Below are 16,241 nucleotides of genomic sequence, written 5' to 3'. Positions count from 1 at the left end.
GTTCTGTTAATTATTGGACTTTATCCATAGCCCTGCAGAGCACTCATGTAGGATAACCACTTTCCCTAAATCTGGAATTCATGGCTCTCTGTTCATTTTCGAAGGCTAACTCAGAGCTGCAATTGCACTTGGCCCTCAAAAGTTCCCCATTGGGAATACTCCAGTTCAAGGTATCAGGATGGCTGCTCATGGCGTGCAATAAGGTGTTATCTGCAGTTGTTTTGCGGAATAAACTCATGTGAATCTTGTTGTTAATGATTTCCACCTTGGCAAGGTACTCCACTTCCTTCCTACTCATGTTGCTGATAAGTTTGAGTTTGTAGTTGTTGGAATTGAGACATCGAATGAAGTCACTGGTGTCATTCTCAGTACCCCTACAAAGCACAAACAGGACATCGATATATCTAAGCCAAAGGACCACCATTTTGAACTCATTCTCAAGTCTGGTGTCTCTTCTGATCTCTTCCTCCCATGCCCCCAGGAACAGATTGGCAACGCTAGGAGTGCAGCACGTTCCCGTTGTGGTCCCTACGATCTGTTTGTAGACACTACCATTAAACAAGAAGAAGATGTTTTTAAGGCAATATCTGAACATGTCAATGAGCATACAGATGTGTTCCATGTGCCATATAGGTCTTCTGGACAAGCATTTGCCACAAGCAGATATCCCTTGTTCATGTTCAATAATAGTATACAGGGAGTTGACATCCATGGTGATAAGCAAGAATTTGTTCTGCCAATGAACATCACTGATTTTGGTGAGAAAGTGTTTTGTGTCTCTGACAGAGGATGTTAGGGTGATGTCCTGGTCCCTGAGAAAGAATGTGATCTACATATCTGTACACATACACATTCTCTAGTGAGCTGCCTCTGGAAGATACGATTAGTCTGTCTGGGGGATTGGATTTGTCTTTGTGCACTTTTGGAATTGAAGAAGGTATGAAGGTACAGAACTGTATTTTTGCCTTAGTGCTCTCTCCACAACTGGTGCTTTGTTTAAATATATATTTATATACATATATTCAATTCAGCATAAATATATGAGTACAGCAACCTATATCTGTATATATCTGTGTGTGTGTATGTTTGTACCTAAATATATGTATATATCACTGATGACAGGCCCTACACCCACTGTGCACACCCTTTGGCTAAGCCCCACACTAAAACCCAAAGCCCCACAGCAGATGTGGATGGATCATAGGAGATATCCATTTAGGCTTGTCTGTGAGGATCAACATGACCTGCTTCAGGTGGTTCTTTTCTCCAGAAGAGATCTTAAATTGTCTTTAGTCAGCACTTCCATGATTATAATCAGACATTCATTGTCTTACTACCAGCATCCTTGCTAAGAAGATGTGTCTGCATGGCTATTGGACCTTGTTGGTTCTATGGGCTGTTGTGACAACACTCCTATCTCCTAGTCTGCAGTAGACTGCATTAGGTCAACAGTGTCCTCATATGCATCCAGGAATGCTTCATGTTTTTCAGGTACATCGTATTCTTTACTTCATCCCGTCTATGGTGATGATTATAGTGGCCGGATCATTTAGGCGATATTCAATGCCAGACACTTCGGATTTGAGTTCATGGCTTGAAAGCAATCCATATTTGCATTGGTGTTTAGGGAGAAGTACACCTATATATATTCCCCCATATTGTCAAGGGGAAACGTGCCCTCATTTTCTGAGTGGCCTGTGGTCTGATTCTGCTCATGGCAAAGTAAATGCATTATCACTGGGCATGGTATCCTGGCATTGGTCGAACTTCTAGGGCATATTTGTCAAGCTTTCTGGATTTCCAGTGGTTCTTAAATGTAATGCCCAGTAGTCAGGTATAAAAGTCACCATGAAGAATACCATCTTTCTCTACCTTCCTCGGAACACTACAGAATCTGACATTGTTCCACCTTGAGCAGTTTTTTGTGTGTTTTGATGCTTTTCAGTCACAAAATGGCTTGTCCCTAATCCTTAACTGAGTCCAGCCTTCTCTCTACCTCTGACAGTTTCTATTATGCAGCATTCAGGTGGGATTGAAACGAGCCAAGATCAGATTGTATAGATCTCACATGCTTTCACATTTCTGTTAATGTTGGTTAATTTTTCCAATAACTGAACTGAACTGAACTGAACTCTTGTTAATGGGGAACAGCCATGACAATGCGGGGATTACCCCGCACTGCCATTACAACGCGGGATTACAACGAAAGTTGTTACGTCTTTCGCTGGAGGGCGCTGTTGAATAGGGAATAGTTTAATTTTCTATCCAACACCTTCACTACTGTCAACGTGGGCTGGAGTTGGAATAGAAAATTAAACTATTCTACTATCCAGTGCCCTCCAGCGAAAGTCGTTGTAACGACTTTCGTTGTAATCCCCACGCTGTAATGGCACGCGTGGTAATACCACGCGTTGTCATGACATACAACCCTTGTTAATCCATGTATCAAGGGTGAAGTCTGGAGAATTAGAAATGGTCATGGTTGGGGAATACATTACGCACTCTAGCACCTCAGAAAAAAGTTGTTGTCCCACCTGCTGTAGGCAAGCATGCACTATCCAGCGAAAGATAAAGGAAGAGTTCAAAAGAGCAAAAGAGTTGCAAATCTGGGACCCTAAAATCACCCTAAGTACACATGGGCTACAGCATATTCACAGTTTCCAGATCTTGTGTGTCATAGTGTCAGTCACACCATGCAAACCGGACCTTGTGGAAAACCACCAATCTGTGAGATGATAGCCCAATGGACACAATCATATTTCTTGGATCAATAGTGCATGGAAGTACAGAATGTGCATCTTTTGGTCATGCAATCTACTCAGCATATTATGTGACCCAGGATTTATTAGCAATAATATGTTCTAGATCACATAACTCGCTGAGTGGAAGTCCAGTTTGCTCCCAAGTATCGTTCTTCTAGGCTGATGAGGGAGGCACAAAAACCATCTGGGGCCTCCTGTTCATCACGGCATAATCAGGCACTCCCAGTCATGTCCCTCCAGACTCAGTGTGCACATGGCAAGTTATGTTATGTTATGCTATATATTTCTTGTAGCGCGCACTGCTAGTCGAGACTGTCCTGGCGCGAGAGAAGATTCAGTGTCAGAAAAGTAAAATAAGGGATAACATAACAAGAGAGGACATGTAGGTTACATGAGTTGCTTGAATAAGAAAGTTTTAAGATGTTTTTTAAAATAAGTAAGGTTTGTCGTGTGTCTCAGATGGTCAGGGAGGCTATTCCATAGCTGGGCAGCTCTGACCGTCATGGATTTTCCCCCCAGACGAGCTCTCTTAAATCTGGGAGTGACCAGATGTCTGAGGGAGGCAGATCTCAATTGTCGCGGGGGATGATAGAAGGCAAACCTGGCACTGAGGTATGGTGGGCATGGACCATGTAAGGCCTTAAAGGCCAGTGTTAGGATTTTAAAGCGCACTCTAAGAGCAACGGGAAGCCAGTGAATATCCGCTAGTTGTCTTCGTACACTATGGCATTTAGGGATGTTGAATAAGAGCCTCACTGTCGCGTTCTGGACTACCTGCAGTTTGCGAAGCAGGAAGTCAGGAGCGCCCACATAAAGTGCATTAGCGTAATCCAGACGCGAAAGAATGAGTGCTCTAGCCACTGTTTCCTTCGCTTCTTGGGGGAGAAGTGGGAAGAACTTCCGGAGGGTAACCAGAGTCCCGTAGCAGGTTCCCGCCAGTCTCGAGATCTGATCTCGAAAGCACAGGTCGGCGCCGAACCATGTCCCTAGGTTTTTTGCCACTCCACAATTTCCAGATGGGCACGGCAATCCAGTGGGCCAGATGGATTCCCTAAATCCCACCGGGAATTGGCCATACAAGAGAATCTCCGACTTGTCCTCGTTGCATTTGAGCTCAGCCTTGGCCAGCCAGGCAAATACTGAGGACAAGCATGATTGGACTCTCATTGTATCAAGGTTGCTCTTGTCCCACGTGAAGAGAAGCTGGGTGTCATCGGCGTAGGCCATTATTTTGGCACCCAGACTCCAGGCAAGATGTACCAGGGGGGTCAGGTATACATTGAAGAGCAGGGGGCTTAGAGTCGACCCTTGGGGGACTCCAGTGTCCACCCTGCTAATCGATGACTGGTAAGGAGGAAGCCAGATTTGTTGAAAACGGTCCGTAAGGAAGGACTTGACCCACTTGAGAGCGGTGCCAGTGATGCCAATGTCCTCTAGCCTAGAGATCAGCTGGGCGTGAGGAACCGTGTCGAACGCGGCAGAGAGGTCCAACAAAATTAGGGCCGCTCTGCCGCCTCCGTCCAAACAGTCCCTAATAGCCTCAGTGACCTCCACCAGCGCGGTCTCGGTGCTAAAGGTGGAGCGGAAACCTGACTGGGCAGAGTGTAATGCCCCCGTAGATTCCACAAACCTCTCAAGTTGACGAAATGCCACTTTCTCACAGACTTTGGCTATTGCTGGAAGCAGGGAGATGGGTCTGTAGTTAGATGCATCCAGAGGGTCTGCGGAAGGTTTTTTAATAAGTGGGAGAAGTTTGGCTTGCTTCCACTGAGATGGTACGTTACTTGTTGAAAGGGATTCGTTAACCAGGTCAGTGACAATCGGTGCAATGACTTCCGCCACTCCACTCAAAACTCTGGCCGGACAGGGGTCCGCCGGGGAACCCGATTTGAGCGCCTTTAAAATGGCTAACACATCCTTCACCTCAACCTCTGCGAAAGAACACATTACTTCTTTGGTCTTTGTGTTAATAGAAGGAATGGGGAGGAGGGGGGAGGTATCCTGTTCATGTGTGGCCTGAGCAGGTGGGGGATGAGCAGGGCCAATAATCTTAAGGCTGTCCTGAATTTTCTTTATTTTGTCAAGAAAGTAAGTGGACAGTTTTTCACACCACTCCTCCGAGGGGGGGGCTGCTTGAGTTTCTGCCACCGGGGATGTGAAACCTTTTACTATGGCAAATATTTCTTTACTATTATTTTTCGCTTTAAGGATCCTATCTGCATAGTAGTTTCCCTTGGCTATTTTAATAGCAGCGTAGTAATCTTTTTGCCCTGCTCGTAGTTTTGCCTTAGCTAACGGGCAATACTCCCTTCTCCACAATCTTTCCAACAGTTTACAGTTTATTTTTAGACGTTTAAGCTGGTCCGTGTACCATGGGGATCCCGGAGTGACTCGTGGGCGGATCTTTGCTTTAGTATGCGATATCCGACTTGCGGAGGAGCTGATCCATGACGAGAAATTCTCGACCGCTTCTTCGAGGTTTCCCGATTTCTCCGGCAGAGTATGGGATAGGGAGGTTGCCAGGGCTGGGATGCTAATCCTAGGGGGGAAGGGGGTCTGATGTTTATCAGCTGTGGCGCGAGCCCTATCCGTGACCCAGGAGAAGTTTACCAAGAAATGGTCCGTCCATGTAACTGGGAAAGGAGTTTTGATGGTAACATCAAAATTGGAATATACCAAGTCGAGGCAGTGGCCTCCGCTATGAGTAATATTCGGCCCTTGCATTTTTAACTGTGCTAGAGTGCATAGTTCCACCAGGTCACTGACCCCAGGGGCTGTAGGGACATCCGTATGTAAGTTAAGGTCCCCCAGGAGCAGGAACCTAGGGAATCTCAGCGCTCTCTGGACCACTAATTCCTCCAATGATGGGATGAAGGAGCCCAAGGCGCCCGGAGGGCGATAGATAAGAAGCCCGCCTAGGGTGAAATTAGGCGTGAGGGCAATTGAGAATTCCAATGCTTCCCCATCCTTGATGGCCCCAGTGCATTCCTTGGTCAAAGACCATTTGTCTCTATAGATGACTGCCAGTCCTCCTCCCCTACCAGAGCTGCGATCTACCCTCGTGATTTTGAAGCCCCTGGGGATAGCTAACTCAATAGTGGGAGCGCAATGAGTGTGCAGCCAGGTCTCAGTCACAAATAAGAGGTCGAGCGAGTTGTCAAGTATCAGCTCACGGACCTCTTCCGTGTGTTTGACTAGGGACCGGGCGTTAATGAGAGCAGCTTGGATAAAGGGATCTCCCTCTTTTTTCCCCAGAGCGAGTGGGGAGGGGAGGTCCGGCTTAAGTTGGAACTGGCATCCAGGGCAGGACGCATTGGCAGAGTGTTGGACCTCCCAAACCTTGCCTATATCGCAGGTGATGTTGTTAAGGGATATGAGAGCTTCTCTGCTATACCTTATGTGTGGAATCACCTGCTGGGGTTTAGGTCGAGAAGCCTCTCTGGCCCTGCGCGCTGCCGGGGCGCGGACGGGCGCAGACGGGCTTACCTTAGGCGCGCCATCGTCGCGCCCGCTGCGCCCGTCCGCTGCGCTCCCGGAAGCACATCTGCTTTTAATGCCCAGCCTCCCCAAGAAGCGCTAGACCGCTAACTCCGGCCAGGCTTCAGTGGAAACTCAGCCCAAGATGGCGCCTCGCCCTCCACTCAAACAGCACTGTCAGCTGCGGTGGAACGGGGCGAGGGAGGCCGTAGGAAGGGTGCAAATGTACAAAATATGCAGCGGAAAGTGGGCGCTATAAAATCAGTGCTCCAACAAAGTAAGTGACAATTTAAACGAGAATTTTAAAATGCAGGATTCACAGACATCGCATTCATGCCTGCGTGCATACAGAGGTCTGACACGTTTTAAAAATAAGAATGGCGAGCTAGTGGATCGAAAATCAGCTCGTTCTCACACTGAATCACTCAAGTAAGCCCCAGGCGCTGCCACCAACCTGAAGGCTCACAGAGAGCACAGCCTTGCGTGTCTTTTTATGCCCAGCCTCCCCAAGAAGCGCTAGACCGCTAACTCCGGCCAGGCTTCAGTGGAAACTCAGCCCAAGATGGCGCCTCGCCCTCCACTCAGACAGCACTGTCAGCTGCGGTGGAACGGGGCGAGGGAGGCCGTAGGAAGGGTGCAAATGTACAAAATATGCAGCGGAAAGTGGGCGCTATAAAATCAGTGCTCCAACAAAGTAAGTGACAATTTAAACGAGAATTTTAAAATGCAGGATTCACAGACATCGCATTCATGCCTGCGTGCATACAGAGGTCTGACACGTTTTAAAAATAAGAATGGCGAGCTAGTAGATCGAAAATCAGCTCGTTCTCACACTGAATCACTCAAGTAAGCCCCAGGCGCTGCCACCAACCTGAAGGCTCACAGAGAGCACAGCCTTGCGTGTCTTTTTATGCCCAGCCTCCCCAAGAAGCGCTAGACCGCTAACTCCGGCCAGGCTTCAGTGGAAACTCAGCCCAAGATGGCGCCTCGCCCTCCACTCAAACAGCACTGTCAGCTGCGGTGGAACGGGGCGAGGGAGGCCGTAGGAAGGGTGCAAATGTACAAAATATGCAGCGGAAAGTGGGCGCTATAAAATCAGTGCTCCAACAAAGTAAGTGACAATTTAAACGAGAATTTTAAAATGCAGGATTCACAGACATCGCATTCATGCCTGCGTGCATACAGAGGTCTGACACGTTTTAAAAATAAGAATGGCGAGCTAGTGGATCGAAAATCAGCTCGTTCTCACACTGAATCACTCAAGTAAGCCCCAGGCGCTGCCACCAACCTGAAGGCTCACAGAGAGCACAGCCGTGCGTGTCTTTTTATGCCCAGCCTCCCCAAGAAGCGCTAGACCGCTAACTCCGGCCAGGCTTCAGTGGAAACTCAGCCCAAGATGGCGCCTCGCCCTCCACTCAAACAGCACTGTCAGCTGCGGTGGAACGGGGCGAGGGAGGCCGTAGGAAGGGCAAGTAGTGAACAGCATCGCTTTAGTGCCTCAGTCCCATCATGAAGGAGGCGTCAGCTGGTCCAGGGGTGCGTGTGTCAGATCCAGAAGAGTGAGAGGCATGACCACGATCTTCGTGTTGCCCAGCAACATGCCCAGCAGCATCATGAAACCTGTCACTGGGGAGTGTCAGTGAAAACCATTAGTAGGCCATGGCCCAGCCTGTCCCTGAATCCTGTCACCAGAGAGACAGGCATACTTTCTCAAGAAAACACTCAGGCAATCATATTCCCAATGTATGAAACTTAGAGAAGCTCAATACTTCCTATTGATTTTTTGTGTGGTCCATTGCATGCATATCCCCAAGCATGCTCTATATAAGAAGTCTAGTGTCCATAACAAACTTAGTTGGCTATAATTGTGCATCTGTAGTTTACAAAGTGGTAGTAAATGGCAAACGCTAGCCAATTTGTATGTTAAGTGTTATAGAGTAATATTAGTGTCCCATGGGTTCTCCTGAAAGGATGATCTTTCAGCACTCTTGTATTTTCTTTCATGTTGCCTGACCTGTTGGCACATTCACGGAGATCATTAACAACCTCCATCAAATCTTGACAAACATCCATGCCTCACATTTCTTGTGTCCATTGATTGCAACATGTGGTTGAAAAAAGAAGAGTGAAAGCATAATTCTCTGGTCAGTAACCCATACTTTCTGTCAGAAAAAAAGCTTTATGATTTGCAAAACATGTTTCTGCCATTGGTGTGCGTGTCTTAATCCTTGAAATATATGAGTCACACCTAAAACTCAAGTAAGACATCTCACAGTAAATACTTTGTGAATCAGACCAGGGTACTCAAGTGGAATTCCCCTCTAAGGCCCCGAGTTTGGTGGTTAATGCCACCAAAGTTTGAAGTAGGGCAAATACCGATTCCACGGGGTTCGCTAAATAACATGTGTTAAGTAATTCTGATTTTGAGGAAGTTTTCCGTGTACATCAAAATCGTTATTTAGCACGTGTTAAATGCCGAATGTAAGTTTTTTAGCGAATGTGGTTAATACTGCACCTCAGCCACGGCCCGTGTAGGGGGTGCTACTGGGTGGTGATGTGAGGCGGGGGAGGGGCAGGGTGGGGGGTTGTAAATTGCAGGAAACTGACGATTTCAGGTAAATAACGGAAACAAATAATGTTGTTGCGTGCGCTGCATCGCATTTGGCAATGCAGAAATTACTCAGATCAATACACAAAAGGGCCTTGGGAAACCATGAAAATAGAGAGACAACTCATCCATGTGTGGGAATGTGCATACATTCATTTTCTGTGGACAAAACACCTTGAAACAAGACAAACAGAAACCAATGCCGTTCGCTAATGTCCCTCAGTCATCACAAGCAGAAACCTGCCAGACTCTTCCATCATCAACCTAGGCAGGCAACGCACATGTTTATGGATGCTGATATGGAGGTCCTGGCCAAGGAGGTGGTAAGACACCATGGCCATCTAATGTGCCAACTCATACTGAAGATGCCAACAAAAACATGTCTGCAAAGAAGATAATGGACAAAATCAATACAAAGGCAACATATCCACATGACATTTACAACATTAAAAACATGTTCTACACCTTGAAATTCTAGGAGCTTAAATGAGTTTCCTAGCATAAGCACCAAAGCATGGCAAGTGGTAATAGTTCTCTACCTCAGCTCAACCTCTAGGATGAAAAATTATGTCCATTCTCAACATGTCTGGAGTGGAAGACATAAAAGAAGGTCTCAAGGTCAGAGGAGTCCACGGTAAGAGACATGAGAGTTTTAATTGTAGTACATATGGTTGTTAAAAACATTGGCTTTGCTTCTGTCATCATGAATTTGAAGAATGACTGATGTCATTTGTTACACGTATTCACGTTGATCCATACCTTTAATAGTACTGCTGACATTTGTTGAGATTGAACTACAACAATCATAAGGCATTGTACTCTTGATGGGGAAGGGCTGATTTGTCTGCCCAGTAGGTTCGGGCGATGTGTCACCACAGTATGACTAATGTTGCTTCTTATCAGGATCATTTAGTGGTTTCACCAAGAGCACCTAACACAGCAGTTAACTATATACAGATCCACACTACACAACTTTGCTCATAAATAATGTGTTTCATTTTAAAGTTTCAGTACACTTGTTTTTGTTTACCTGAGGACCTCAGGTGTACATCAGTGCAGTATATTGGCCCTAGGATGTCAGGAAATCCTCATTTAGCCCAGATGTTTGCTTTGCTGGCATGAGCTGTATAGGTGTATAAGGGGAACTGTACATGCTGCTCACTCCCTCTCTGCAAGGCATCCATCACTCAGCAGAATATTTTGCTAAAGGTTGGCTGAGAAATGCCACACACCAATCCTAATGTCTGCTTTGTTGTGCTTATTGCAAAGGATTCTAGCACTGCTAACATTTTCAGGAAGGGTGAATTTCAGTGGATCCCTATGTTGGGCTCCAGGGCATGCGCAATTATGAAAATATGTTTTCCATCTCAAGCTGACTCATGTTTATGGTGTTCAGCCTGTATCGACCCTGGCACTTATCCTGCATTGCGGCACCATTTTAGGTCAAAAATTGGTGGCCTGGTTTCCATCCTCATGCTGCATGGTTTGTTGTAGCTGAAGATGGATTTGGCATCACATGATATAGTAGACTATGGTGGTTAACTGCAGAAAGGAGGTGTGAGCTGATGCACTCAACTTGTGATGGCTTCTCCGTTTCATGGATGTTTATGTAGACCTGGGCATGTGTGCAGTTTTCAGCTAAACAGTGAATGTCCTATGTTTTCTTTTTTGCATTTTTGTGTTGGTCTTGTTTTTTTACACCCTTTTCATTCTCTACACTGTAATTTAGACTAGAGGCATTTTAAGATGGAATTTTTGACTGTTTTTTAAATTAATTCCTATACTTGTAATCAGGTGTTATTTACCAAATGCTTTATTTTTCGCATTTGCAAAATGTCATGTGAGGTAAATAGCAGATGCTGTAAACAGCACTCATGGACTAAAGACATGTGGTTTTACTGCGTGATCAGATGATTCTTTATAGTCATGTGTCATTTACCCCTGCATCCGGTAATTACGATTACGACTAACTCGTAATCAGCGGTTAAGACAGGAGTAAGACAGGACTACTCATTCAGAAAGCTTTGTAAGCCCACAGTGAGCAATGGCTACAATTTTCATCATAGGGCACAAGAAAGGAGAGATAAGGAAAATAAGGGAGCAATCAAATCCAGGAGCCGGTGAAGCTAGGCTCACTGTAATGCCAAAGCACTACTGCGAATAAGTAAGTAGAGATGCTAATCAATAATAATAATGTAATAGTATATTTCATTTCAACAAATACCAGCATGTTAAAAACCTTCTTGATCTTTCACAACCTCTGCATTAAACTATTGACAATCATCAAAATGATATGAAGTTGGCAGTGTGCTTGCTATTCCTTGCAACGGACTAATAACTGGATTACTTACGCTAAGTGCACTGGCACCAGCAGTCTGCATGTCCCGTTGTGTCAGGAGATCTTCAAACCCATTGCCATAGGGTTATGTACAGATTGCTGATAGCTTGCATTGTTGCCAGAGTGTCCCACCACAGCTGTCATCATATCTTCTTGCAGACATATGCAATTTTAGCTACAATGACTTGAAAAAACACAGCTCCAATTATTACTTTACAGCCTGAGGTAGCAGAAAAAAGTTATCTGTGATTATGTTCTTTTTTTCTAAGCGGAGAGCCCTGTTTGCTTGTCTTCCTTTTATTACATTATGCAACATTTTCGAATTATTTCCTGTGTACACTCAGGACTCAATTTACAAAGCTTGTCTGTGCATTAATTTGACGTACACCTTGAAAACCTTGTAAATTATATGGGTGATGTCCTCCAAAGTCACAAAGCTGCTTTACACAGACATATGTGTGAACCACATGAGCATAGCGAGCTCAAAGACTGCACATTTTGTATTCATGGTTCCACATGAATATGCGGAAAGAGGCACTCTGAAGGGAGTATGGGAGAGATGCCCATAACATTCAGTGCTAGCTAGGCAAGCGCTAACAACATAGTAACTTTGAATGTATTTACAAACATATGACATATATTTACTCAACTTTACTGAAGACCAAACTTGAACTCATCATGCCCAGAAGTAAAAGATCCAGTGAAGAAAACGAGTCTATGCAGGCCCTGTATAAACATATATAGTAAATTGTGTCAAGTAAGATAAAATTGTTTATTTCGAGGGAAAAATTCCTCACGAAAATGATTTGGCAATGTGCCGCTAAGTATTTCTGAGGTTGTCATGCTACATCTCCCGATGTGTTCTGTTCCTCCTGCACAGGCTTGTACATAGAGTCGACTTCAACACATAGGGAACAGAGCAAACGTACACTTTTTTTTCTTTTTCTCCATAGGGAAAATATTTTTCACGGTGAAAAATGCTCGTTCTTACAAGATTTAAAGTAACTGTAAGGGGGGGGGCTCAAAAAACGTTTGCAGAAGTCGGGCTGGGGAGTTGTGGCAGTCATAAATACTCCTGTAAAAATATTGTGAAAATCGTGAATACCTAAAACAACCATTGATCAGTCACACATGTAAAAGTTTGCAGTCCATGTCATAATTTGTACTGTTTTTGTGAAATATGTACTTTATTAAAAAAAATGCCAACTTTATATAAACAAACATGAAAATCCAATTCTTCAAGTAATTGATGAGCTTACAAAATATATTTGTAGACAGGCATGGACCTTTGGCTACTTTTATCATTTTCATTTGTGGTTGAGACTGGGAGCTGCGCAAGCCCAGGGTGCGAAGGAGGGAAAGAAAGCAGTGTTGTGTTGGGGCCCTAGGACCTCATGGTGGCAATAACTGCGACACGGACACAGGCTGGCTTGTGGGTTAATGAGCCTCGAGCAAGTGCGCTCGGCTCCTTTTATTGACTGTGTCACGTGGTTCGTGACATCAATGGTGGGTGGGTGTTGAGTGTAGCATTACACTTTTAACGACTAGACTGTGTCCACTAGGACACAACATTCCTCCCAAAATTTGATAAAAATTAAGAAAAGACAAAAGTCCGAACCTGTGTGAGGAAGTACATAAATATACACTAATTACAGATTTACATTGAGTCTCTTCAGCTGCTTGCTTGATGACGACGTTGGAAATTGCTGCTGAAATATTAATTCTTCTTGGCTCGACGTCCTGGTTCTCGGTGGGCGTGCTCTTCTGCACTTGCGCCGTGGAAGTGTGTTGGTCAGTCCAGTGAGATTTTGCTTTTGAGGGTGACGTCAAACAGGATGACCAGATGTTAGACTTGAAGGATTTTGTCTTCTACTGGTCCGTCGGTTTCTTCACTGTAGGCAGCGTGGCTTTACATTACAAAGGATGGAGTGTTTGAAGGACATTCTGTTCACTAGGACGCCCCTCTCTCGGGTGTTCTCCTGCCACGAGGTGTCCCGGAGGCCCTTTTCATCAGGTTTCCACTGGGACGGGTATTCTTCCACAGCGTTGCTCCGATTCCACAGTCTGCGTGTGAATGGAGGAGACGATGAGGGTACTACCTCACAAAGTCCGTAGCTCCACCTGAAGGGTAGTTGTTGACTCCTGCCTTTGCGCACAAGTTCCTCTTCTTCCTGGGACGTGCAGGTTAGACGGCGATGGATCCATCTCTCTTGTCGGGACCCTCTGCCACCGATGTCCCTGAGGCCTTTGCCCCTTGGATCTCCACGGGCTGGTGTGGATTGGTCAGTTCTCCTTGTTCAGGCCATCTGAGCTCCCTCCGCATCCAGGTTTCCGCTCGATCCCAAAGGTGGGTGTTGCCAATGGTCCGGCCTGTGCTCTCCTACCGTCCACGGGTCTTCGGGGTCTGGTGAATAGGTGCCTGTTCTTTTCCTGGTGCCATCAGTGTTCTCCTAGACGTGTGGGTCACTGTACACAATTTGTGGTGTGTCACCTCTTCTTGTTGTAAGTGTGTAGACTTATCACACCTCTCCTCACCATTTCCAGATGTTGTTCTTGGCGTCGTGCCACATGATTTCTTTCTTCATTCTTTCTTTTCACGACACGGTGCGGTCACCTTTCTATCATAGTCTTTCTGACCAGGCTTCTTCAAGCAGCGTGCACTCCGCCTGTTTCCCTCTGGTCTTGTCCTGGCTTTAGAACACTGTCTTCTCTCCACTCTTCTGTGACTGGACCGGTTGTTACGATCTTTTCTCTTGCCTCCTGTTACTTCCAATTCTTGTAGGTGTTGCGTCCGTCGCTCCAGGTCTTCTTCCGGACATTCTCCTGATCTCTCAGTTCACGGACATCTTACGGCAGGACATCTTCATCCTGACTTCTTGGCAGAATACCTTCGCAGCGCCTTTATGGCGGGTCAGCATTCCGGCGACCTGTTGGCAGGTCGGTTTTCTTATTTTCCTTTTCGGGCAACCATCTGACTGGTCGACTTTTTCTGTGTGTGCGCATCTGGCTGGTCGGATCATCCTTTTATTCTTAGGCGATCTTTCTTGCTACCAGATGGGGTGGACAGCTTCCTCTTCGTGAGTCTTCTCGCTATCCGCGATCGTTGGGATCGCTATTTGCTTCTGCTGCAGTGCTTTTGCGTTGGCGCAGTTTCATCTGCGCTCTTCGTGTGCTCTGCTGTTTCCGGAGGGTTACTTCACCGCTCCATGGACCTTCTCCGGTGGGTGCACTTCTCATGCGCGCTGCCGGTGAGGCTCTTTATCTTCTTGGCGTGGTGATCTTGCGTCACTCTTTCATTGCACGTCATTGTGCATGGCAGTTGCAAGTTTGTACTTCACTTCGCACCGTCGTGGTACATCTTCAGTGTCGCTTTGTTCCTTGCTCTTCTGTATCTTCTGTGACGTCTTCGCTCTTTTCCACGTGCATGCTGCACTTCTGCTTCTTCACACCTGGGTACTTGCCGTACACATCTTCTCGTGCTTCGGGTGTGGCTTCCTTACTATCAGGCGCTGTCCTGTACTGTCCGCGTCCGGGGCACACTTGCGCTCTTCCATTGGTTGCCTTTGAATCTTGCTGTTTGCGGTGGACGGTCTTGACTCTTCCTCGCTGTCCAGCGTGATGTCATTGTCTCTCCTGCGGTTGCGGTGAGCACCTGTGGCCAGCAGGCGTCACCTCAGCAGTGATGATGGATCTCCGTCCGCGTCGCTGCAGGCTTGCTTCACCTCTTTCGGCTTTCCCTTGGCTTGTCTTGTGCTTGTTTGCTTCTTTGTCCCTGTTTTGCTTTAGCAAGTGGTGTGAGCTGCAGTCTTAAGTCTGCGTTGAGGCAGGCTTGCCTGGTACTGAGTTCTTTGGCTTGCAGTGTGTTTGTTTGTGTTGCTGGCTGTAGTGTTGCCTGTTGGCCACTGGGTGGCAGTGTAGCTTTTTTTTCTGTGTCTGCTTTCCCGGTGGCTGCTGCCCGAGACACCTACAGGTCCCTCATTGGGGCTCACGCAAGTATGCAGGCACTACGGAGGACTCCTCTTCAAAACCGGTGAGTCCCTACATTTTTCTTTCATTGTGAGCATCCTTGCCACTGGTCCTCCTCCCGGAGAATTGCGTGTCCAGTGCACACATGCTGCTGGGACAGGTGGTGGGGGGGAGGGCTGGCCTCCGCTTGTGCCTGCCGCTCAGTACGGCCATCTGTTGCACCCTTCTTCCCCGCTGCAGCCTCTCACTCTTCACACGGCGCGGAGGAGAAGGGGTGTCGGCCACAAATTGCTTTTCTTTGCCCTCCCTGCCTGCCGGCCTCACAGTCCGCGCGCGGGCAGGGGGGGTGGGGGCTGGGGGCCATGTCCGATCGTGTCTCGAGCAACGCGGGTGGGCTCCGCTTGCTCCTGATGTCCTTCGAGGGTCGGCCCTGGTTCCTCGCACTTTCTCCCAGGGGTAGGCAGCGGCGGCTGGCGTCGTTGCAGTCCGGCCCCGCTTGCTTTCACTTTCTTCTCCCCGCCCACGGGCGCGTCTCTGCTCACACGCTGCGCGGGGCAGGGGACGATTCAGACAGGCCGCGGGTGGGCTCCGCTGGCGCTGCTTTATTTAAATGTTCACAGTGTGTCGCCAGAGCTTGGCCAGGCACCGTAGCTTCGCGGGTGGGCTCCGCTTGGTGTGTTTACATAAGGGGGGTTACTTCTGGCATCCGCGACCCCCCTGGGCCATTCGCAGCACCCGGGCTCACCTCCGGCCTACGGGCCTCTTCTGCCGCGCGGGTGGGCTCCGCGGTGGCTCTTCCCTGCAGTGCACAGTCGCGGCCGACACGGGTGGGCTCCGGTCGGTCCGCTTATTCTCCGTGGGCACTCCTGTGGCACGGCAGCGCCCGGCTGGGCCAGAGAGGTGCAGGGTGGGCTCCCGGACACTCTCTCCTTGTCTTTCAGGCCCGGGGCTCAGCACACGCCCCGCAGGCCACTCGGCGTCCGGCACCGCCTCCCCAGGGGGTGCCCTTCTAACGGGCAGCTTTTCTCCCCCTCAGCAGTGGCTGTAGCACGCCGGGGTTCAGCCACCCCTCGTCGCCATTGTTGTGTTG

Source organism: Lissotriton helveticus, chromosome 7 (genome assembly GCF_964261635.1).
Source record: "Lissotriton helveticus chromosome 7, aLisHel1.1, whole genome shotgun sequence".
NCBI classification, from domain to species: domain Eukaryota; kingdom Metazoa; phylum Chordata; class Amphibia; order Caudata; family Salamandridae; genus Lissotriton; species Lissotriton helveticus.
This window is presented reverse-complemented; position numbering follows the sequence as displayed.